Here is a 24,597-nt window from a genome sequence, read left to right on the forward strand (position 1 = left end):
GCTCATCATAATCCTGGGACATTATTACTCCCATTTTCAGGATGGCTTGGTGGGCACTAGAGAGCCCATCTCTAAAAGTTTGGATAAATTTCCGATCCCCCCGATCTGGGTTCGCTTGCCCTAAGCATTCCTGATCGATCCTAATTAGTCATTCCCCATACTCGGAGGCTCCTTCCCCCTTAAGTTGCTTAATGGTCATGATCTTGCTCTAGTTCACAGGAGTATTTTCTAGCACCCTCTGGATTTCCTCTTTAAAATTGATAAAAGGAGGCCTGCTGGGCATCTATCTCTGCTGTAAGGGCGATGACATGTGTCCAATGTCCTCCCCTAAATTCTCGGGCTGCTGTGACATAGTGTCCACCTGTCTCCACTTGTCCGCTGGGCAAGCTGCCTGGGCCAGCTGGTGTATGTCTCTCAGGTGTAGTTGGTGCCTTATCCATACACTATCCAGCTCTGCCCCGAAGCTGGTGTTTGCGCTCCGAGGCTGTAATTTGTCCAGGGAGGCCATATTTTGCTGCCTCTCCGCTAGGGTGAAGGTTTATAATTCACTTTGGGCTGTAAGTCTGTTCCTCCTCTAGCAACAGGCGCTAAGTTATACTCTTGCACGATTCGTCCTATAGAGGGAGCAGTTGGTCCCTGCTTGGCGGTCTCGTAAGGAGGAACGCATCCCCGCTAACTGTTGCATTCCGTCCTCCACCTCTTTAACTTGTTCCTGGTCCTTTCTCCACCTACTTGTTCAATTAGGCCTGCTAATTGGTACACTAATGTTACTCCTATCGTTTTAGTTTTATTCCGCTTCTGTTTAATTATCCACTCTGTCTGTTGTACTAATGTCTGGGATGGATCCCAACCACTTTTCTTCATTTGCTCTGACAGCCCTTGTCTGCCTGCCTTGTATTTCTCAGTAAGGGAACCTGCAGCATCCCCCTTAAAACTTTGATCTGCCATTTAGCAGATTGTGTACCCTCGGATACCACCAACAGTAAAGTGTTCCTGACCAGTGAGGACTTCTCTACCCCATGGCCAATAATACTGTCCCAGCACCATCCATACGGCCGTAGCAGCCTCTCAGCAACATGTGATCTCTACTAGTGGGACTTCTGTACCCTCCCGGCTACCATTACTGGTCGATACCTACCGGTCGGCTGGAAATGCTGGCTCAATAGGGTGTGCTCTCTACCAGGACTCCTCTACCAGCCCGGCCACCACTACTGACCCAACACCTTCCGATAGGCCCAGAAACCTGCCTTTAGCCCGGTGTGCTCTCTACTGATGGGACTCTTCACCCTCCCGGCCACCGCCACTATTCAAGCTCTGTCGTTTAACTGTGGACTGACAGGGTATCACGGTTACTCACAGTGTCCATGCTCCCCACATTGGTAACATGCGCTCTCCACTGAGGTTTGGCTCTTCATCAGAGTGATTAACTCCTCTTCCTCACCATGTTGGAAATTACAAGTACAAACAGCACCCAATTTTTAACTTAAACTCTAACTGGACTCTGCATTGTTCACCCCTACACAGTTCAATCTTACTTGACTTTACCACTTGGGCTTCACAATTCCTAGTGTCCTCAGCACCTCAATTCCCAGTTCAAATCCCAACCTTCGCGTGGGGGGGTGTGGAGGTGCTATTCCTCTGAACAACTGGTTTAGGGCAGGGTTTTTGAGATAGGCACTACCTTGTCCTCTGGCTGTTTCAGCACATGCAGCAGGTTCTTACAGCAATTAATACAGTGAACACTTATTCTCCACAGACATGCACCTAAATTTTTAACTCAGTACTGTAGAAAGTTAGACATTACAGTCTGTATACCTTTTAAACTGTGTCTTTGGACCGGTCTGACTTTTCCCGTTTGGAGGTATAGAATGGTTGTCACCCCGGCTCCCCGAACGTGGCCTTTGACCAGGGCACCAGTAATAGGAACCTTGCTCACAATGCCAATTGTTGTGGGAAAAATCACCAGCCTCGAAGTCAGAATCGGGGTTCAACGACAGAGTTTATTGTACAAGGAAATACCGGAGCTCTGGGAAAGAAAGACACCAACAGCCCAGTGGTCAGCTGCGAGTCTTCTCTCAACCTGGAGCACATGTCAAGATACTTTTGTACATTTTGTAATACAATAGGTCAGTGATGAGGTTATTGTAAACATTGCAAAACTGGTGATAGTTTTGGTGCAGTCATTGTCAGTTCCAGCGCAGCTTTTGTTAATTTCAGCGTGGTCGTTGTCAGTTTCAGTGCACAAATTGTCAATTTCAGCATCTGTGCAGAGGTTCATTGCTGTAGTAATGGGTGTTAATCGCTCTTCCTGAGAAGCACAATTACTGCAGCCCTGGCTATTAGCACTTTGTATTGACTCTGTATCAAACATTTAGCATTTCTATCAAAGGTGTTGGCTGGACCCGACACCTCAGCGGGCAGTATACGCTGCTCATGTGTATTCTCTCCCCCACCTGCTTTAAGCTAATCAACTAGGTTGTGAGTGCATTGTCTGGCATTCTGGTGGCCCCAGGCAGTATCTGTGTTTGCTCTGCTGTCACTCTTTATGTTGTGGTCCAGTGGCCATTTTGTGTGTCAAGTGGCCAACTTATGGCTCAGCGGCCGTCTTGTGTGCCCATGTGCTAAGTGTCACTCTGCCCCATGCCATCTCCAGCCACCTTCATCTTACTCAATCATTCCCTCTGTCTTATTCCAAGAGGAAACAGCCCACAATAGGGTGAAATGAGCCAAGAGAGGTGATTGGTTGTCCATCATTTGCCTCCTCACCCCTACAAAAGGAGAATCCTTGCCTTAGCGGAAAATGACCAAGATGGTTCATGATAGTGGTGTGGGTTTGGAAGGTGATATTCAAGGATCTTTGGTGAATTTCTGCAGTACATCTTGCAGACATTTCGTATTGCTGTTACTGAGCATGGGTGGTGAAGTGAGTGGCTGTTTGTAGATGTGATGCAACTCAAACACATTGTTTTGTCCTGGATGATGCTTAGCTTCTAGAATGATGCTGGAGCTACACCAATCCAGGCAAGAAGAGAGTATTCTATCATATACCTTGTGGATAATGGACTGGTTTTGAGGAGTCAGGAGTGAGTTGCTTGCTGCAATATTCCTAGTCTCTGAGCTGCTCTTGTCACTACTGTATTTAAATGGCTAGTTCACTTCAATTTCTGGGTAAAAATAAGGACTGCAGATGCTGGAAACCAGATTCTAGATTAGATTAGTGCTGGAAAAGCACAGCAGTTCAGGCAGCATCTGAGGAGCAAGAAAATCGACATTTCAAGCAAAAGCCCTTCATCAGGAATTCCTGATGATGGGCTTTTGCCCGAAACCTTGATTTTCCTGCCCCACTTCAATTTCTGGTCAATGGTAAACCCTGTAATGTTGATGGTGGGGGATTTAATGCTGGCAACATTGTTGAATATCAAGGGTCAGTCTTTTAGATAATTTCTTATAATAGATGGTCATTGCCTGGCATTTATGTGGCACAAATGTTACTTGCTAATTTTCAGTCCAATACGACAATAAATCTTACTTGATTGCCATGACATGAAGGTCTTGATGACACGTCATGAACCATCCTGGTCCTTTTCCACTAAGGCAAGGATTCTCCTCTTGTAGGGGTGAGGAGGCAAATGATGGACATCCAATCACCTGTCTTGGCTCGCTTCACCCTATTGTGGGCAGTTTCTTCTTGGAATAAGACAGAGGGAATGATTGAGTAAGATGAAAGTGTATGGTACAGCTGTAAGTGCTGGTGCAAGTGGGGGAAAGATGGCAAGTTGCCCCAAGTGAGCGAGTAGGAAGTGCAAAGGGCAGGAAAGGTTACTAGTCTGATAGACTGAGGTGGATGAAAGTGATTGAGGGAAGATGCTGCAGGAAATAATGACAGTGGTAGACCATGAGCCTTGATGGGAAGAGGATACAGAAGGAGAGTTAGAGTGGGTGTGAGGTAGCAGAGCAAGGATGGTGGCATTTAACATTCAGGGGCATGGAAGATCTTTAATCTTCTTCCTGCATTGCTGAGTGTTCCTCAGGGTGGTAGACACAACACTCACCCTCGTGGCAACTTTGAGTCAAGCCAGCAACTTTGAGTCAAGCCGGCAGGGTCTGGTGCTGTAGTTTCTTTGGCAGATTTGAGGAAATAGAATGGTCTTCTTCCCCACCTCTATGCCCAATAGGACCCCCAGATCCCTGTCAGCACATCAGGGTGCTATCCGCCTTTTCAACTGTCTCTGCTCCAGTTCTTTCCACACTGCGATTGTGAAAGGCAGTTCCTGGTGTGCAGCAATTGAGCTGGTGCACAGCTGGAGTTTAAATATGTTGCCAACAATGGAAATCCCACTGACTGTACACCTAGTGAGGACAAGTTAGCGCCAGGGGGGCACCATAGATATGCTGTGCGTATATAACAAGGTGAGCAGCAGAGGATTGCCTTAAGTAAGTCCTTGTCATTGTTTGTTAAATTTCAATCCAATTTCTTTACAGAGATTAGATTGTGATTAGAATGTGAAATTCTCTGCATGTACTGTTATTGAAGGATAGCCTACTGAGCTGGTCTGCTCCGTTTCTATTCATACTTGCATTCACCTGCAAGGGAAAAGTTTGAATAGAAAGTCAATTTCTTTATAGCACGAGCTCAGTGCTGCAAACATTTAAAAAAAAAGGACGCCCCACCAAAATGTGGTTCAACATGCAGTATTTATAGCAATGGGACGCTTAAGGCATCCTTGCATCTTTTAAGGGGAAAATAGCTGAAGCAAATGAAGATACAAACCTATAGGAAGCAGGAGCAAGGGGATTAGTTTTGGATTATGTTCGTGAAGAACAGGCACCAAAAGGGCCAACTGAATGCCCCAGCCGTCACTTTCAGCCCTCGATGTTGCGCCGACCTGTGAAACCAATCTGAAGCTCATCTAACCTCCACTATTCCATTATCATCCATATGTTTATCCAATGACCATTTAAATGCCCTTAACATTAACAAGTCCACTACTGTTGTAGGCAGGGCATTTCATTCCCTTACTATTCTCTGAGTAAAGAACCTACCTCTTACCTCTGTCCAATATCTATCACCCCTCATGCTAGCCATCACCATCCAAGGAAAAAGGCTCTCACTGTCCACCCTATCGAATCCTTTGATCATCTTGCATGCCTCTATTAAGTTAACTCTTAATCTTCGTCTCTCTAACAAAAACAGCCTCAGGTCCCTCAGCCTTTCCTCATAAAACCTTCCCTCCAGACCAGGCAACATCCTGGTAAATCTCCTCTGCGCCCTTTGCAATGCTTCCACATCCTTCCTATACTGCGGTGACCAGAACTGTATGCAATACTCCAAGTGTGGCTGCACCAGAGTTTTGTACAGCTGCAACGTGACCTCATGGCTCTGAAACTCAATCCCTCTACCAATAAAAGCTAACACACCATCCAGCTTCTTAATAACCCTATCAACCTGGGTGGCAACTTTCAGGGACCTATATACATGGACACCAAGATCTCTCTGCTCATCTACACTATCAAGAATCTTACCATCAGCCCAGTACTTTTTATTCCTGTTGCTCCTTTCAAAGTGAATCGCCTCACACTTTTCCACATTAAACTCTATTTGACATCTTGTAGCCCAGCTTTACAGCTTATTTATGTCCCTCTGTAACCTGCAACATCCTTCCACACTATCCACGGCTTTAGGGTCATCTGCAAATTTACTAACCCATCCTGCTACACCTTCATCCTCTAGTAAACCACGGTTCCCTCACTCAACCATTTCCTCCCTGCCTGACAGGTACATACTTATCAAGGACCCGCGGTCGCTGTTCCTTGAACAAGCTCCACAGTTCAATTGTGCCCATTCCCTGCAGCTGCCTCCTCCAACCTATGCATCCTAAATTTTGCCTAATCACATCATAATTGCCTTTCCCCCAGCTATAACTCTTACCCTGTGGTACAGTCTTGTATTACCTGTCCCTTTCCATCGCTCAAGTAAACACAATTGAATTGTGGTCACTATCACTAAATCTAGCACCTGGCCTGGTTTATTACCCAGTACCAAATCCAATGTGGCCTCGCATCTTGTTGGCCTAACTGCATACTGTGCCAGGAAACTCTCCTGCACACATTGCAGAAAAACAGACCCTTCTAAAGTACTCAAACTATAGCATCTCCCGACAATATTTGGAAAGTTAAAGTCCTCCATAACAACTACCCTGCTTCTTTCACTCCTATCCAGAATCATCTTTGCAATCCTATCCTCTCCATCTCTGGAACTATTCGGAGGCCTATAGAAAACTCCAACAGGGTGATCTCTCCTTTCCCGTTTCCAACCTCAGTTCATACTTCCTCAGTAGGTGAGCCACCATAACACTGTCCTTGAATCCTGTAGACCTCTCAAATTGGATATGACCTTCTACTATACTCAAATCAATGTTGCTTGAGGATTGTGGCTTTTCTTACCGTAAGAATGGGAACCCTTGCTGATTTTCCTCCTCTCCAAATGCGCATCCTGTGTGGGTATATCAAGAGCAGTTTTTGGCCCCATATCGAAGGAAGGATGTGGTGACCTGAGATAATGTCCAAAGGAGGTTTACAAGAATCATCCTGGGGATGAAAGACTTGTCATATGAGGAGTGGTTGAAGACTCTAGGTCTGTACTCAATTGTGTTTAGAAGCATGAGCGAAGTTTCATTGAAACTTACAGAATGCTGAGAGACCTGGATAGAGTGGATGTGGAGAATGTCCTTCCACTACAAGGACAGACCAGGACCTGAAGGCTCATCCTCAGAGTGAAGGCACGACATTTTATAACTGAGAGATGGCCAAATTTCTTCAGCCAGAGGGTGCTGAATTTGTGGAACTCATTGCCGTCGAAGACTGTGAGTTCAAGTCATTGAGTGTATTTAAGGCAGAGTTTGATAGGTTCTTGATTAGTAAAGGGGTCAAGGGTTATGGGGAGTAGGCAGGAGAATGTGGGTGAGAAACATATAAGCCATGACCAAATGGCATGGCAGACTCGATGGGAGGAATGGCCTAATTCTGCTCCTGTATCTTATGATCTGATGATTGGACCTATTACAAAGAACTTGCAATTTAATTCATTATACAGAGATTAATTTGAGCATGAGATTCAAGAGAATACCATACAGAACTGTCTCCATTTGAAGTCATCGTCTTTTGTTCATTTTGCAAATTGGCTTTTACTGAATTACAAGAAAATCCACATAGACACACCTTATTTGTATGCTTGGTTCACAACAACTATGCTTTCATAAAGTTGGAGTATACCTTCAAAGAAAATCATCAAGAAGTACAAGACTTAAGCCTTTGATTTAGTTTGTGGACTAACATATTCCCAGCCTTTGAAGATTTTTGAGTTTCGTTCAATATTCTAAAAATGAGATTGATTTTCTTCTTTGGCCTAAAAGTAAACTGTCCCACTAATGTTTATGCTGGTAGGTAATGAAATGCTATAATACAGAAAAGCTCCTTTAAATCAAACTGCTTTGCATCATAATTCATGTATTAACATAGAATTCAGAAACACTAAATCACTCAGCATACATTTCCTTTTTGTCAATGTACCAATTCTGTCATTCATCCTTAAAGCGTTTTAGTAGACCACAACTATCTTAGTTCAGTGATGTGCTCTGTCCACCTTAGCCTGAGAATACTGTCAAGAATAACATGTCATTATTCATTCATTCAACTGACCTTGTCATAAATAACATGGGGGAATTTTAGCTCCCAAATGGATGGCACATAGTCCATCAAACTCTTTCCAGACTCCAACCACCTGCTTCCAGTTCCTTGGCTGAGAGCAGTGTAGCTGACCAATTAAAGGCAAATGTTAATGGGGGTGAGTGGCCTCTGACTGACATGACTCAGGCAACCAGACAACTTGAGAAACTGCTGAATCAGAAGGAAAATCTCAATCAGCCACCTTCTCTGCATTTGATATCCTAAATGCGCTCTTGACTTATCCTTGAGAACTTTAATCGCTCCTTCTTGAAGCTACTATCCCCTTCACTGAGGCCTTTTCCAAGCTCTTCTGACAGCGCGTCCAAATCCCTCTACCCGCAAGGTCTCTCGGCCCTTACCCAACCTTCCTCTCTTCTCCCCTGATCCCATGCTCCCTCTAATAACCCCATACAATATGTCAGATTTTGGCCTCTCCCAGAATCCTTTCTGAATGTCTCTGAATCATCAGAAACCAGAGCCAGGATGCTGAGCATCTTCCTGCCCAACTCTATCAATAAGGTTGGCTTCAGGCTAGTAAACTCTGGTGATGCCATCACATTTATGCTTTGTCTGCATCATGTGGGGAGCACTGACGTATGAATATCCTGCTGTTAAACACTTCTCATGCCTCCAGTTCGACTGTAGAATCAAGAAAGTTAAAGATTCATCCCCAACCCCCCACCCTGCCAGTCAGTCCCCATTCCAGCCCATATATGTCATCACAAATCCTTAAAGCATATTCATTCCAGACTCTAATCTGCAGCAAATCAAAATGAGAAAATTAATCCTAATGATTTCATGGTGATACACAGGTTAATTTAAGCCGTGGGGATGGGAAGCCTGCAAAGTGTTGAACGCATTAGTGAAAACTTACAGCAATCTGCACATCTGAATAAAGAACCTTGAGTGCACTAATACCTACAATAACACACAATTTAAGGTAATCAACCGAGCTCTGAACATGGCTCATTTATGCTTGCCAGAAGATACAGACATTCATCTACCAGTACATGGTCTCTGCAAACATAAGAAATATATTCAAGCCTTGTGCCTTTTCTAAATTACCCTGCATCTTGTGGAGTCTACAGTTTCCCATTATTCTCTCCAAAGTAATGCCTTGGCCGACTGGAGCTGACTCGCCAAAAGATCAGCATCCTCTCCTCCTGTAGTATAAACGGTTGTGATAGTTTGAACTTTGGGACTGCTGTGTTTGTCCCGGTTACTGCAAGACCAAACACTTCAGCAAAATGTTTCCTTTTTCACCAATAACAGATGTGTGAATCATTATGGACTTCAAGGGATGGTATAAACGTGAATATCATCCACCTCCATAGATTCTACCCAGCTGGCTGAGCGTTTAAAGTGTTTTCTGTTCTGATTTCTGGGTCTGCAACATTTTAATTTTACTATACAATATTGATCTTACATCATGCCTTACAGATTGGCTTCCACTCAGAAATGCTAACATGTTCTGTGCACCATTGTCTTATTTTTACTTTTGATTTATTCTTCACCAGGGAACTTTAAAGCAAAATTGAAAATATACCCCAAAATATCATATATTTGATGGCACGCTGAACATCAAACAAGAACTGCATTTTGCTGCAGCAAACATTCCCATGAAATGGATTGTTCGATTGTTTGTTCAGGAGTTTGCCATCAGCCATTCTCATGAAGTAATATTACTTCCTCCATAACTGCTTGTGAATCATTTCTAATGCAACATCTCAGCTGGAGGGTCTTTATGACATTTGACGAATACAGCAACAATGTAACAAAGTAAGTGATTGTTTTTATTAGAGGAGAGGTGCCAACAGGAAGAGTCAGATCTGCTACACGTCATTATGACAGTCACGTCCAACTGCAACACAAGCAGAAGCCCCGTTGTCACTGGCACATTGCTGTTGCAATATACAGCACTGCACCATGGATTGGCAGACAAAGTAGATTGGTAAACATGATTTGCATGATTTAAGCGAAAAAAAAACTGCTGTAAATGCATGCTCAATTGGTCAGCAGCAATAAGGAAAAGACAGGATTCCATATGAAAGGTTCACTTCTTTAGCAGAATACAAAGTTCTTAATCTCAGCTGCCAACTGAAGCGGTCTAGCTTTCCAGCAATACCTGTTTTTGTTCCAGATTTGTCACACCAGCAGTATTTTGGTTGAGCCAACTTCCCAACCTAGTTAATAGAACAAAGAACTGCAGATACTGAGCTCTAAAGCGAACAAAAACAGAAATCTCTGGAGAAACTCAGCAGGTCTGGCAGCATCTGTAGACAGAAAACAGAGTTGAGGTTTCAAGTCCTGCGACTCTTCTTTAGAAGGTAGCCAATTTCTGGGCACCATATTGCATCTTGGGCCTTGCAGAAAGTTTGCAATCAATGTTTTCAAGTGCCCAGAAGGTCACATTAAACAGATATTACAGGGGTTTACTGCAATTTTAAACACTGTTGCCAATTTATTTTATTTCAAAAATATATTTTATTCATAAAAATCTTTATGTATATGCATAGTCACTCGAGCAGTTCAGTCCTGTACAGTCATAGCATATTGACACCAAACAAACATTTGGATTTGACTCTCCCAACAGTTCCAAAATGCCCAAGGCACTTCTTACTTATGCAAGATATTTAATACATATATTTGAGACACTGGGAGTGTCTGATAACTGAACAGACTCCCATTACACTTTGGCAGAAAGACTTTAGATGATGGTCTTTCTCCACTGTGCCTTGATGGCAGCTGCCCTAGCTTCAGTACTCCATAAGCACATAGTCCTGGACCTTGGAATGTGCCAGTTTGCAACACTAGGTCAAGGTCAGTTCCTTGCTCTGGAAAATCATAGCAGACCTTAAAGGAACCACCACAGACCATTGATGGAGAGCTACTGTCACATTGAGCATATTTTGATGTGATTTCTCTTTGATTGCGACTGTGCACTACCATATAGTGCCCTTTGTTAGCAGGTTGATGCGACAAATCAGTACTACCTCTCAGTCATGATTATTGTAATGATGTATAAATGGTGTGAGCCTTAGCACTCGCTCTACAAGAAAAAGGTGTTAGATACCTTGAAACAAATTCACACAACAAAGTGCGATTAACTAGTCAAATATAATATGTTTCAATTCCACTTTCACTTCTGCTATATATGCTTTTTAAGTGTCGATCTCCCTAGATCTCAGCTGCTCCATAAAAACCTCTTATGCCCATTACAGATATCATTTGAGTTGTTTATTCCTTTGTAAATGTATTGAAAGGATTAAATTATATTGTTCTGCCACGCAGGAAGGTAAATGGTTTTGTCCTAGGCACACAAGCATTTAAGAGCTATTTTATTTCACTGTGGTTTGAGGCTGAGGGCAGTAAATTGCATCTCCTGCTCCTGTACGTCTTCTGGATACACTCAAGACTTCAATGAAATTTGAAAGGATGTTAATGGCCTTCTCCACTCTTTAAATCAGAATTCAGGAGATGGCTAGCTTTGTTACCTGAGCCACTGGTGGTGTGGACCCTGGTTTGCTCATGTATACTGACAAACTTCTCAAATGGAACGTGAGCTGCTAAAAATGTGGGGGGCTGAGCAACAAAATCACTATTGCTTACCTTTGATCTTGTCGCTTTGGGAAGTCAGGCAGTATTAATCACATGTCAACAATGTGGGAACTAATCTCTTGAAAAGAAACATTTGAGCATTATGCTCCTTTCTTTGTACTTGTTGTATTTAGGATTGGGCGGGGTCATCGTAGACTTGTCAGTAAACACTCATTTATGACTAAAGTATTTTATTGTAGAGCTTCCAATATACAAAGCTTTAATGAATTAGACATGGCATCAAATTGTCTACAATTGTGACTTAGACCTACAGTATGTGTGTCTAATATTGGCAGCATGCTTACGTTTTGTGCAAACCTGCCAGTTTTTCTAACTCAACGCAGCATGATGTGTCCTGTATTGTGGAATGTATCTTCAAAATCAATAAAAACAAAGTTACCTAAAAGATCTCTATCAAATATTTCCTGTAAAAATACATATGCAGAGTTAGATTAATGATCCATTGCTAATCATTTATTGTAAGTCTTAGGTTTAAAAATTCAATGAGGCCTTTTTGTTATGCACTGAGGTGCAAGCAAACCAGACTGTACTGTCAAGGTAAACAAACATTGTAATATCTTATTTCTATAGTAACCGTTGGGCCTAGCAGGATTTGCGCTACAGGTAGACAGAGTGCTCAGCAGGGGGTCCTACAGGGTCTGCTGATACCATTGATACAGCTAGTCTCAACCTCTTAAAGGGCAATTGTGTAAAGTGGGGGCTTGGAAAGGGGTTGCTGCAGATTGGCACTGACTGCAACTTGGAGGACTATCAGATGAGGGAGAGGGCACCTAAGTCCACAGATAAGGCATTGGAGGCCTTTATTTTCAAGGTTCACAGAAGAAGAGAAGTCTTATTTCCACAACAATGAGAATCTCTCCAAAGGCAATGAAGCAGGTTATATTGGGGAGCAATGTGAGAAATTTGACTTGAAGAACCAGTAAAGGGGCCACAACAAATTCAATCACCACAACATGGTGGTGAAAGTTAGTGAATGCGTTATCATTTCCTATCCTGCCAGACTATCAGGCTTACACATTGCTCATTACATCCCACTTATCAGATCAAATGGCCAGAAGAAGCAGACGCAGAAGTGGACCATTCAACCCATCAGATCTACTCTTATTCAATGAGATCATGGCTCAACTGATAACCCTCACCTCCACTTTCCTGCCTTTTCCCCATACCTCTTCCCCCTGTCATTCACCCACCAGCAGCTCCCTGCATTCAGCACTCAACCTAACAGTTATATCATTCCTGCACACAGGTAAAAACAATGACTGCAGATGTTGGAAACCAGATTCTGGATTAGTGGTGCTGGAAGAGCACAGCAGTTCAGGCAGCATCCAAGTAGCTTCGAAATCGATGTTTCGGGTTCCTGATGAAGGGCTTTTGCCCGAAACGTCGATTTCGAAGCTACTTGGATGCTGCCTGAACTGCTGTGCTCTTCCAGCACCACTAATCCATTCCTACACACATTCTAGTGAAGTCAGTCTCACATCCACAGTCTGCTGCTTTCACAAACCCCCAACTGTTCAGCTGTGGCAGGCAGATCAACCAAACCCATTCTCAATGACATTCCTCCCTGCTTTTGTTTTGCAGGTTAAGCTAGTCCATTACCACAAGGAGCAGCATGGGATTGCCTGTAAATACTAACCATTATAGAGGATATAGTTCTCTGCATGTAGAAGTACGAGAAAAACTGAAGTTGTTCTCATAGCAGGGCTAATTGTGGAAAGGTTAAAAAGTGCTATCCAAAATTATTGGAGGCTTCTAAAAGGTATAAGTGGAGAAACTGTTTCCACTGGTGTGTGAGTTATTGGTCAGATGGTTATCAGACCATAGGGAAATAGAGTTGGAAATGGGACAAATACAACAACTCTTCCAAACAGCCAGTATAACTGAGATGGGTCAAACAGCCTCTTTTTGTGCAGGTGATTCCGTGGTATGGGGCCAGCAACAACAGAGCTGTGAGATTCCAGCATTACGTTAACATTGACAGCCTTGTTCTAGCTCTTCCCAACTCTCAACTCACCCCCATCCTGCCATATGGCACACTGAGCAAGCTGCTGATGATGTAACTGTAGATCATTTGGTTTCATTCCCAACTCCCTCCTCGAACACTCTCCTCCCATGTTTAACTTTCCCAGTCTGCGTTCCTGCTTTCAGATTCCTGAAAACTGCCAACTGTCCAGACACAGCAGCCTTAATAGGAGGAAAGAGGTTAACACTGCAGCAATGATGAAGCACTGATTGATCTGACGTTTAGCCACCAGTTTAGGTCATGGTTGTGAGGAATGGGATCTGTGTGCAGTGACCACTGGGCAGGAGTGACCTTTGGCCAAAGCAGTGGGACCAATACTTTTTGTGTTATCTCACCAAAGGTTGAGGTCACTGACATTTGGGTTTAGCTGCTAGAGACTCAGATGAGGACATCAGTGGTGCTTTTGTGTATTACTATACCTGCATCTGGTCACTGTTAGGGTGCACAGAGACTCCTGGTTCCTAACTCCACAGCAGCACTTGAGGACAAGCCTGTAATTCAGTCTCTGATGACTGATGCTTCATTTTCCAGTACAGCACTAGCAGAAGCCTGTTAATGTCTATGTGCTGCAATGAAAACCCAGGCTGTTGTTATAAAAAAAGGAGAAAGTGTTTGAGAAAATCAAATGGTTGACAGCAGTTCTCAGTCAAGTCATGGGGGATATCCTTCAGTGAGGCGGTCCTGGCACAAGATGTCAAGGGCAGCTTCTGATGCCAATTCAGGGGCATGGGTAGGGCCAGATAATCACTTATTGTCAGAATTCTTTCCCTGTAAGGGAAGAGAAGTCAATTGTTGAACAGCCCATTACTGATCTTGGCTCTTTGTGAGCTGTTTTCTCCTGGATTGAAAATAAGGGTAGTATGAAGAGAGATGAAAGTGGGCCATCTGGTGCAGGTGGGGTTGAGTTTAGGAGGGATGTCTGAGTGAACCAGAAGGTAGTGCAGAATCCTTAGAGATTTAGCCTGGGCGAGTGCAGGTAGGAGTGAGCAAGTGAGGAAAGGTGTGCCTGCATTAATAGGGGTGACGGGACATGATCCTTGTGTACAGTTGTGGAGATAGAGTGAGTGTGAGGTAGCAGAGAGAAGATGGTGGCACTAATGGAATGGAGATTGTTGTTGATCTTTTTGTTGCATTGCTGGCTATTCCTCTAAACTACTACTGAGACTACACTGACAGACTTAGGCCAGGTTGGCAGGGTTTGGGGTCATGGCCTTCTCTGCCAGCCCTTGGTGGACAGTACATCCCTCCGAAGCTTCACCCCATCCGCAAGAACCTGTCCTCAAAGCCGGCAGCCAAATTTCCTTTCTCTGCCATCTCCAAATAAATGGCAGGAAAGGTGTGGGGCAATTGTAGAGTGACAGTGCTCATCTTGGTGCACAACAGCCTTTTGAAAATGGCTCCAGTGCCAGTGATGCCAGTCCACTCCAGGATACCCTGACAATGATGAGTTCTTCCAGCCACTGCTCCCCTTTATTTGTGGTCTCTTCTGCATAAACCTCTGAGATTTGTGCTTGGCAACCACTTTCTGAGCTGGAAGACAATGCAGCCACACTCTTCGACATGAGTGTGTGAAAGTCAGTGGGGCCCCATGTGCAGCCACATAGCTCAGAGGGAACGTTGTCACAAAAGGTCGGAGAATTGGGCTCGTATCAGACGAGAAGGGTGCCGTAGGGCTGGGGTAGGTAGGTCATGAGGAAAGCACAGGGAAACTCCTCGTTCAGACTCGTGGAAAGAAATCATCCATGAAATCTGACCAAATTGATACCTGACCAAAAAATTCATCATTCACTGTCACATGTTTCACTGTCCACAGACATTGACAGAGCTGCTAACTTTCTCTGGCATTTTATATTTCAGGTGTCCAGCATCTGATTTTATGTTAGTGCGCTGCTATGCAAGCCATCATCATGGCTGCAGTTACCAGTGATCAGCAGGGCTTGTCAGGTGCCATAACGTTTCAGTAATCCACAATATAGCAGGTTACTGGATATGTGGCCCCACCCCATGCCAAGTGGCAGTGACACTGTAGGGCACACGCCCAGAGGACGGAATTCAGGCTCCCACCACTTCACGGGTTTGTTTGCTGCTGTCTGCTGACCACCCAGCTCTACTGCCCATGCTGAATAGGCAGTTCAAGATCCAAGGGACCTCAAAGCACATAGCTGCTCAAGGGCATCCTTCAAGGCTCCTGTCATATCTCCCTGATGAAAGTCAGTGGCCTTATACCAGCTATCTTCCAGCTACTGCAGGAGAACTACAGAGGAGTCCTGGGATGAGCTATACAATCTGTAAAACAGGTCTAAGGGAATCTGTTGAGTGAGTACATTACCTTTAATGGTGTGATTTAATGTCTTAATTAGTAAAGATGATCTAACAAGGTTTTTGTTGCATGATTTTAACCTGTGACAGATGATTGCAAGTGGATGGGAATATGGCAAATAATGGAATAATGGCAGTGAAGGGATATCAGCCCAAGGGAGCTGAAGGAGGCATCAACATGCAGTCTTTCCAGAACAAAGATGCCCTAGGTGATTCCTAGCTGCCTCTTCCTTTACCCCTCCATCATTCTCTGTAGTCTGTTGCTCCAAATCCCTGTCTAGACCAAGACCCCATATCTATTACAGCAACCTTCCCTTCCTGTGAGGATGTACCAAAAACCGCATCTCCAAAATACTCCTACACACTTTACATAAGCAATTGTTAGTGAAAATGACCTTCCCTGCTTCAAACTGGATATTGTTGCCTTAACAAAGTGTTCCTTCTTGCAAGTGAATGCATGCTCAGCTGTGAGAGGGTCATACATATGTTCAATGGTCCTCTTGGGTTCACACTTCAAAAGTGTGCCTCCAATCAGCTGCAAAGGCTCTTTACTTCCTGATTTAGTGAGAGGGATGTTTCTCGTGCCAAGCCACAATGCCCTCAGTAGCATGTGGCACCATGCAAGCCATCCTGGAGGTGATTGAAAATGCAGTGTGTTCAGACTGTCACATGCCAAATTGTAATGTTATTTTAGTTGGACAAATATTCAAAGTAAATACAGCAAATCAAACATGCACCTGGGTCTTTTCTGAACAGAATTATGGTAAAATGGCTAGTAAGGATGGCTATGGGCAGCACGATGGCACAGTGGTTAGCACTGCTGCATCACAGCGCCAGTGACCCAGGTTCAATTCTCGCCTCAGGCGACTGACTGTGTGGAGTTTGCACATTCTCCCCGTGTCTGCGTGGGTTTCCTCCCGGTGCTCCGGTTTCCTCCCACAGTCCAAAAATGTGCAGGTTAGGTGAATTGACCATCCTAAATTGCCCGTAGTGTTAGGGGCAGGGGTAAATGTAGGAGAATGGGTCTGGGTGGGTTGCGCTTCGGTGGGTCGGTGTGGACTTGTTGGGCCGAAGGGCCTGTTTCCACACTGTAAGTAATCTAATCTAATCAAAAGGATAGACTTTGTTGATAAAATTAAGTTGGCAAATAAAATAACAAATATTTTCATTTTCATGTCAATGAAATAACCTTGTAGATTGTTCTACCTGTGGGGAGACATGGCAGCCTCTATCATTGCTGTGTCTTTGGATTTTTTTTATATCGGCTGTTATTCATCTCTCCAGCTTAGTTGCTGTCTGGACAGGAAAAAAAGTGAGAGGAATAATTAACCAGAAATTGATCCGCTTTACTATTTTAAAGAATAATGTGGTGCCTTTCACAGCAACAAAAATATTGCTAACAGTGGCTTCTAAAAAGGAGGCAGTTGTGAAGAATAAACAGTCTGGTCTATTTCTAATACATCACAGAAATATAGTATTTTTAAAACAAGGGAGAAAAGGATCAATTACTCTGCACAACAGCCTTTTCTTCATTGATATCTCCCACCATATGCCAAATCTAAAGGTTTCAACAAAAGATTGGTATTTAAAACAGGATTCAACGAATTCTTTCAATCTGCAATGACAGAATTTCATGTTATTGAAGGAGAGAAATGGAAGTTCAATAAGTACCATCCGCAAATGGTACAATGATGCAATGATAGTACTGACTAATATCAATGACGTAAAGAGAAACTGACTGATATCTGAGTTGGGGTGTTTAAGTACTAATATTGTTGTGTTACAGTGACGCAGAAAGGGTGCTGAGTCATGTCACAGTATTTAAAGGTAATGAAGAGCGTGTGCAGTTATTAAGATGAGCTGTATTGCTGAAGAGCAAACAATCAAATACAGATATGCCCATGAGTGTTCAGTTCCCTGACTTTCTGTCATGTAGAAATGACTCATCTCTGGTGCATCCCTCCCTTGGCAAGTAAGAAGTTGGTCTCAAAACTTGTTGTGTGAAAATGTATTTATCTTAAACCAGAACAAAAGCCTGAGAAAGAATAAATTACACAAAAATGTACACCCTATTCCAAGTATAGAGGGCTTGTTCAGCCTGAAGATCAGCCTTTGTTCACTTCTCCATGATTGGACAATCAGCTGAATGATATCTCTGGCTATAAGCTTCCAAACTTCCTTGGATACAGGAATGGGGGGAGAGGTGTGACTGGAGGATTTCAAATATTATACCATTGTTCAAAAATAGGTATGAGGATACATCCAGCAATTAGATGCCCTAAGCCTTACCATAACCCAGCAGTGGGAAAGCATTTATAAACAAGAAATTGGGACAAAATCATTACTCACCTGGACAAATGTGGATGAATAAAGAGAAGTCAGTACTGAATTGTTGACTTGTTAACTCATTTTAACAAACTTATTTGAGTTTCTTTTCAGCTGAGGTAATAGAGATGGTTTAAGAGGGTCATGGCTTGCATAGATATATAACAGGCATGTCAGCAAAGTTGAAACTTATGAAATAAAAGGAAACATGGAAACAAGAATGACTGAGTTATGGGAAACAGATTAGTGGTGAGCAAATGTTTTATGAATTGGTTGAAGATTTATACTGGGGTTCTTCAAGAGTTGATGCTCTTACACTTTCATTCTGGCTGGCTGACAGAGGGCAGAGAGCAGTTGTAGATGAAAATATACTGCCTGGAGGACAGTGTTGAGTGGGGTCCCACAGGGCTCTGTTCTTGGGACTCTGTTCTTTGTAGTTTTTATAAATGATTTGGATGAGGAGCTTGAGGGGTGGGTTAGTAAATTTGCAGAAGACACAAAGGTTGGAGGTGTCGTCAATAATATAGAGGGCTACTGCAGGCTGCAGCGCGTCATAGACAGGATGCAGAGCTGGGCTGAGAAATTGCAGATGGAGTTCAACCTGGATAAATGCGAAGTGATGTATTTTGGAAGGTTGAACTCGAATGCTGAATATAGGATTAAAGACAAGATTCTTGGCAGTGTGGAGGAACAGAAGGATCTGGGTGTGCAAGTACATAGATCCCTCAAAGTTGCCACCCAAGTGGATAGGGCTGTTAAGGGTTGACTTTCATTAACAGGGGTATCGAGTTTAAGAGCCGTGAGGTTTTGCTGCAGCTCTACACGGCCCTGGTGAGACCACATTTGGAATATTGTGTCCAGTTCTGGTTGCCCTACTATAGGAAAGATACAGAGGCTTTGGAGAGGGTGCCAAGAAGGTTTACCAGGATGCTGCCTGGACTGGAGGGCTTGCCGTATGAAGAAAGGTTGAATAAGCTCGGACTTTTCTCTTTGGAGAGAAGGAGGAAGAGGGGAGGCCCAATCGAGGTGTACAAAATAATGAGAGGAATAGATAGAGTCAATAGTCAGAGACGTTTCCCCAGGGCAGGATTGACTGGTACGAGAAGTCATAATTTGAAGATATTAGGAGGAAGGTATAAAGGAGACATCAGAGGTAGGTTCTTTACACAGAGAGTTGTGAATGCATAGAATGCGTTGCCTGTTGAGGTGGTGGAAGCAAAGTCATTGGGGACATTTAGGCGACTGCTGGACATGCACATGGATAGCAGTAAGTTGAGGGGTGCGTAGGTTAAGTTACTATATTTTACATTAGGATTACGTCTCAGCACAACATCATAGGCCTAAGGGCCTGTTCTGTGCTATATTTTTCTATGTCCTATGTTCTAAAAACAAGGTGAAGCAAAACAACACAAAGGGTGGAAGTGCAGGAGCAGAATAATCAAGGGTGTCTATGCAATGTGGTAGGACTAGCTGAAAAAGCACTCAACAAAGCTGATAGAATCCTGGATTTTATAAATAGAGGCTCAGAGGTAAAAAGTGAGGAAGCTATGGCAAACTTTTATAAAAGTTGAAAAATGTGGTACTGGAAAAACACAGCAGGCCAGGCAGCATCTGAGGAGCAGGTGAATCAACGTTTCGGGCATAAGCACTTCTTCAGCTTATACCCGAAATGTCGATTCTCCTCCTCGGATGCTGCCTGGCCTTCTGTGTTTTTCCAGCACCACATTTTTCAACTCTGGTTCCAGCATCTGCAGTCCTCACGTTCTAGTAAACCTTTATAAAACCCCGGTTCAGCCTCAGCTAGAGTATTGAGCACAGTTTTAGGCATCACACTCCAGGAAGGATGTGAAGGCATTCAGAGGATGTAGGGAAGATTGGTTATAGGGACAAGGAACTTAAGTTATGTGAATTGCTTGGAAAATCTGGGACTCTTTGCCTTCGAGGAGATTTCACAAAGGTATTCAAAATCATGAGGATCCAGAAGAGATTTCTTGGGAGAAACTGTTTCACATTGGAAGAAAGGTTGAGAATCAAAAGGATTCTAATTTAATGTAACTGGCAAAATAAACAATGGCGACCTAATAAAACATTTTCACGCAGCGATTGATTAGAACCTGGAATGAACTACCTGAGGGGGTGGTATAGGCAGGCTCCATCAAAGCCTTTAAAAATTAATTGGAGAATTATCTGAAGTACTTTTTGTCTTTGCTGGGCTGTGGGGTGAATGTGGGGGTGGGTGCAGATGGTGATACCAGATGGATTGCAGTTCTAGAGACTCAACACAGGTACAAGGGGTCAAATTGCCTCCTTCTGGACTGTAACTTGTTTCTGATTCTATGATAAAGTGGTATGACTATTGTGTGGAAGTTCCTGCATTATTCAGCAACTGTTTCAAAGTGGCTACCTTCATTGAAATAGAACTACAGAAATTGAAATTAAAATGCACTGATAAAGCATTTTATTTTGCATTTGATGAAAACTATATTTTATCTTATGATTTCAATCATCAAGCTATCATACATGCTGTAACTCTGGTCGAGGAAGCAAGGCATGAAATGTCTCTTTACATGTGTGCCATGTGATTTCCCAGTATAGAATTGGAGGCACATTATACAGATATTCACAGTACTTAATGATTGTGTTCAAACTTGTGACAGATTGTCCCAGTGAATTTTGCAAAAATGCAAAATATAACAATATGACTTGGCGCAAGTGATTGCAAGAAGTTAAGCACAAAACAGTTTAATAAAGGACACAATCAAAATATTTCAACTACTTCATCAACGCTGTCACACAAAATAGCAAACAGCAGCAGAAATCACTCATGATAGCTAATCTGCTCTTCTTGCATCTCATTTTCACACTGCCAAAGTTCCAAAATAGCTTTTGAAAGGGTGAGAAGTGTTAAGCAGAAGAGTTTTCCTCTCAATGATTTTATGGAAGTAACTTGAAATACTTGGTAAAGTGAATTCAGCAAAGCTCATTCTCATGAATGGGTTACTCCACTATTTCCCCTTACAGTATTCTGACAATTTACTGGTCTTTTCATTCCTATTTTGACCATAAGATTATAAGACATAGGAGCAGAATTAGGCTATTCAGCCCATCAAGCCTACTCTGCCATTCAATTATGGTTGATATGGTCTCAACCCCTATCACCTGTCTTCTCCCCCTAACCCTTGATCCCCTTAGTAATGAAAAGCCTATCTATCTCTGCCTTAAATACACTCAACCTTCTTCAGCAATGGGTTCCACAGAGTCACTACCCTCCTGAAGAAATTCCTCCTCATCTCGGTTCTAAAGGATTGTCCCTTCGGAGTGAGCCAATGCCTGTGGGTCTTCATTTCTCACATCTTCTCCCCGTCCAATCTATCCAGGCCTCTTAGTATCTAAACTGCTCACAATATTCCAAATGTGGTCCGATAAGAAACCTTATACAGCCTCAGCAGTACATCTTTCTCTCGTATTCTAGCCCTCATGAAATGAATGTCAACATTTACCTTCCTAACTGCCACTGAACCTACATGTTAACCTTAAGAGAATCCTGAACTAGGACTCCCAAGTCTGTCTGTGCTTTAGATTTCTGAAGCCTTTCCCCATTTATGCTTAGTCTATGCTTCTGTTCTTCCTACCAAAATGTATAACCTCAAATTTTATATATTGTATTCCATCCGCTACTTCTTTGCCTACTCACTTAGCATGCCCAAGTCCTTCTACAGTCTCTGTGCTTCCTCAATACTGTCTGTCTCTTCATCTATCTTTGTGTCATCTGCAAAGTTAGCAACTGCGCAGTCAGTTCCTTCATCCAGATCGTTAATGTATAATGTAAATAGTTGTGGTCCTAACACTGACCCCTGCAGAGCTCCACTTGTCACCCTGTACAATCCTGAAAAAGCCCTTTATCCCTATTCTCAGCCTTCTTCAAGTCAGCCAATCCACTATCTATGCCAATGCATTCCACAAGTGATTTGGGCTAATTGCGTTCAAAATCGCATTAATTGCAAGGCTTGTGAAGGTTTGTAGCTCAGGTTGAGCTTTAGGGTGTAGGTTTGCTCACTGAGCTGTAGGTTTGATATCCAGACGTTTCATTACCTGGCTAGGTAACATCATCAGTGGCAACCTCCAAGTGAAGCGAAACTGTTGTCTCCTGCTTTCTATTTATATCTTTCTCCTGGATGGGGTTCCTGGGGTTTGTGGTGATGTCATGAAGCTAGTGGACCTGTGCCTCACCACCCACTTCACTTTCAACAACATAGTCTACAAACAAACCAATGGCACACCCATGGGATCTCCGCTATCAGGATTCATAGCAGAAGCGGTAATGCAAAGACTAGAACAAACAGCCCTACCAACCATCAAACCAAAAATCTGGGTCCACTACGTAGATGACACCTTTGTCATCACAAAACGAAACATGATAGAAGAGACATTTAACATCATCAACAACACCCTCACAGGCATAAAGTTCACCAAGGAGGAAGAAACCGACAACAAACTCGTATTCCTGGACGTCACATTCAAAAGAAAGGACAACGGAGAACTACAAACCTGCGTAAACAGAAAACCGACAAACACTGACCAAATACTTAACTACACCAGCAACCATCCCAACACACACAAACGAAGCTGTATCAGAACACTATTCCAACGAGCCACCACACACTGCAGCACAGACAAACTTTGGAAAACAGAGGAGAACCACCTATGCGACGTATTCAAGAAGAACGGATACTCAAAAAATACAGTTCGCAGATTCCTCAAGAACAAACCATGACAAGCAGACCAAACATAGCCAGAAACCCTAACCACCTTACCATACATCAAAGAAGCCTCAGAAATGACAGCCAGACTACTAAGACCCCTCAGAATCCTAGTAGCACACAAACCCACCAAAACTCTCAAACAAAAGCTAAAAAACTTAAAAGGCCCAGTACAACCCATGGACAAAACCAACGTCATCTACAAAATTCCATGCATGGACTGCCACAAACACTATGTAGGACAAACAGGAAGAAAGTTAGCCACCAGGATACACGAACACCAGCTAGCCACAAAAAGACACGACCCTCTCTCCCTCATAGCCCTACACACTGATGAAAAAAAATCACCATTTCGACTGGGACAACACATCTATCCTGGGACAGACTAACCAAAGACATGCCAGAGAATTCCTAGAGGCCTGGCACTCCAACCACAATGCCATAAACAAACGCATAGATCTAGATGCCATCTATCAACCCCTCAGAAAACGAACAGGAAATAACATCACCACAAACCCCAGGAACCCCATCCAGGAGAAAGATATAAATAGAAAGCAGGCGACAACAGCTTCGCTTCACTTGGAGGTCGCCACTGATGATGTTACCTAGCCAGGATATCAAACCTGCAGCGCAGCGAGCAAACCTACACCCTAAATCACATTAATTTTATGATATTTTGACTTTTACTTAATCCTGATTGCGTATTAATAAGCAGACACCTCCCATGAAAGACTACAATTAGGTGGCTAACTTAGGATGTAATTTATTAATTTTTCAAGAGACCCTTTGACATATTTATAACTGGTATCCTGTCCACAACATGAACAACATCATTTTAAACAACTGAGAATGTCTTTGAGAAAATGCAGAACAATTTATTAGATACACTGATGCAAGGTAGGCAGTTTGTTAGTGAATTAAATTAATGAAAAACATACCTTGTACCTGAAAATTCAACTTAATTTTAAGAACCTTCAAGTGGGAATATTTAATGGAAATTCACAATGATGATCTATTCAATCTGTGGCCATTTTTCAGGGAAGGGATGGGATTGGCTGCATCATTTGTTTTAAACCAGTGGTGATCATTCCAGAAACTCACCTTGTGCTTGGGATTCCTTGATCTTTTGCACAGGTTTGGATGACTTTGTTATGCTGAGAAAAGAGTCGAGAGTGTGGTGCTGGAAAAGCACAGCAGGTCAGGCAGCATCAAAGGAGCAGGAGAATTGACATTGCGGGCATAAGCCCTTCATCAGGAAGGGCTGAGGAAGGGCTTATGCCGGAGACATTGATTCTCCTGTTCCTTAGATGCTGCCTCACCTGTGTGCTTTTCCAGCACCATACTCTCGACTCTGATGACAAGCATCTGCAGTCCTCACTTTCTCCTATGCTGAGAAAAGCCATGAAACTGGATACATTGCCTTTTATGCCCAATCAAAAGTAAAATACAAGAAAACCCATTTTGAAAAGCTATGCTCCTGCAGGTTAACCTTCACTATTTCATCTTAAATCCTCTCCTAATGATGGCTAAATTCTGGCACAGTTGAACACATGAAAAATTGGAAACCTTTACTACAGAAATTGTTGGAAACTTGCGGTAGGCTGGTCAATATTTGAAAGAATAAAGCAGATTAGATAGAAATGATTGCAAGTCATGAAGCATTCCACGTGAAACATTAACCTGTCTTACTCTTTCAGGTACTGATTTATTTGCTTTATGCTTTCAGCATTTTATGCTTTTATACTTTAGGCAGCTTAATCTGCTTACCTCCACAATTTGTTGGAAAAGGTTTCTGGGATATGTGATTATCAAGTCAAATCATGGCAA

This window comes from Chiloscyllium punctatum, chromosome 3 (assembly GCF_047496795.1).
Source record: "Chiloscyllium punctatum isolate Juve2018m chromosome 3, sChiPun1.3, whole genome shotgun sequence".
NCBI classification, from domain to species: domain Eukaryota; kingdom Metazoa; phylum Chordata; class Chondrichthyes; order Orectolobiformes; family Hemiscylliidae; genus Chiloscyllium; species Chiloscyllium punctatum.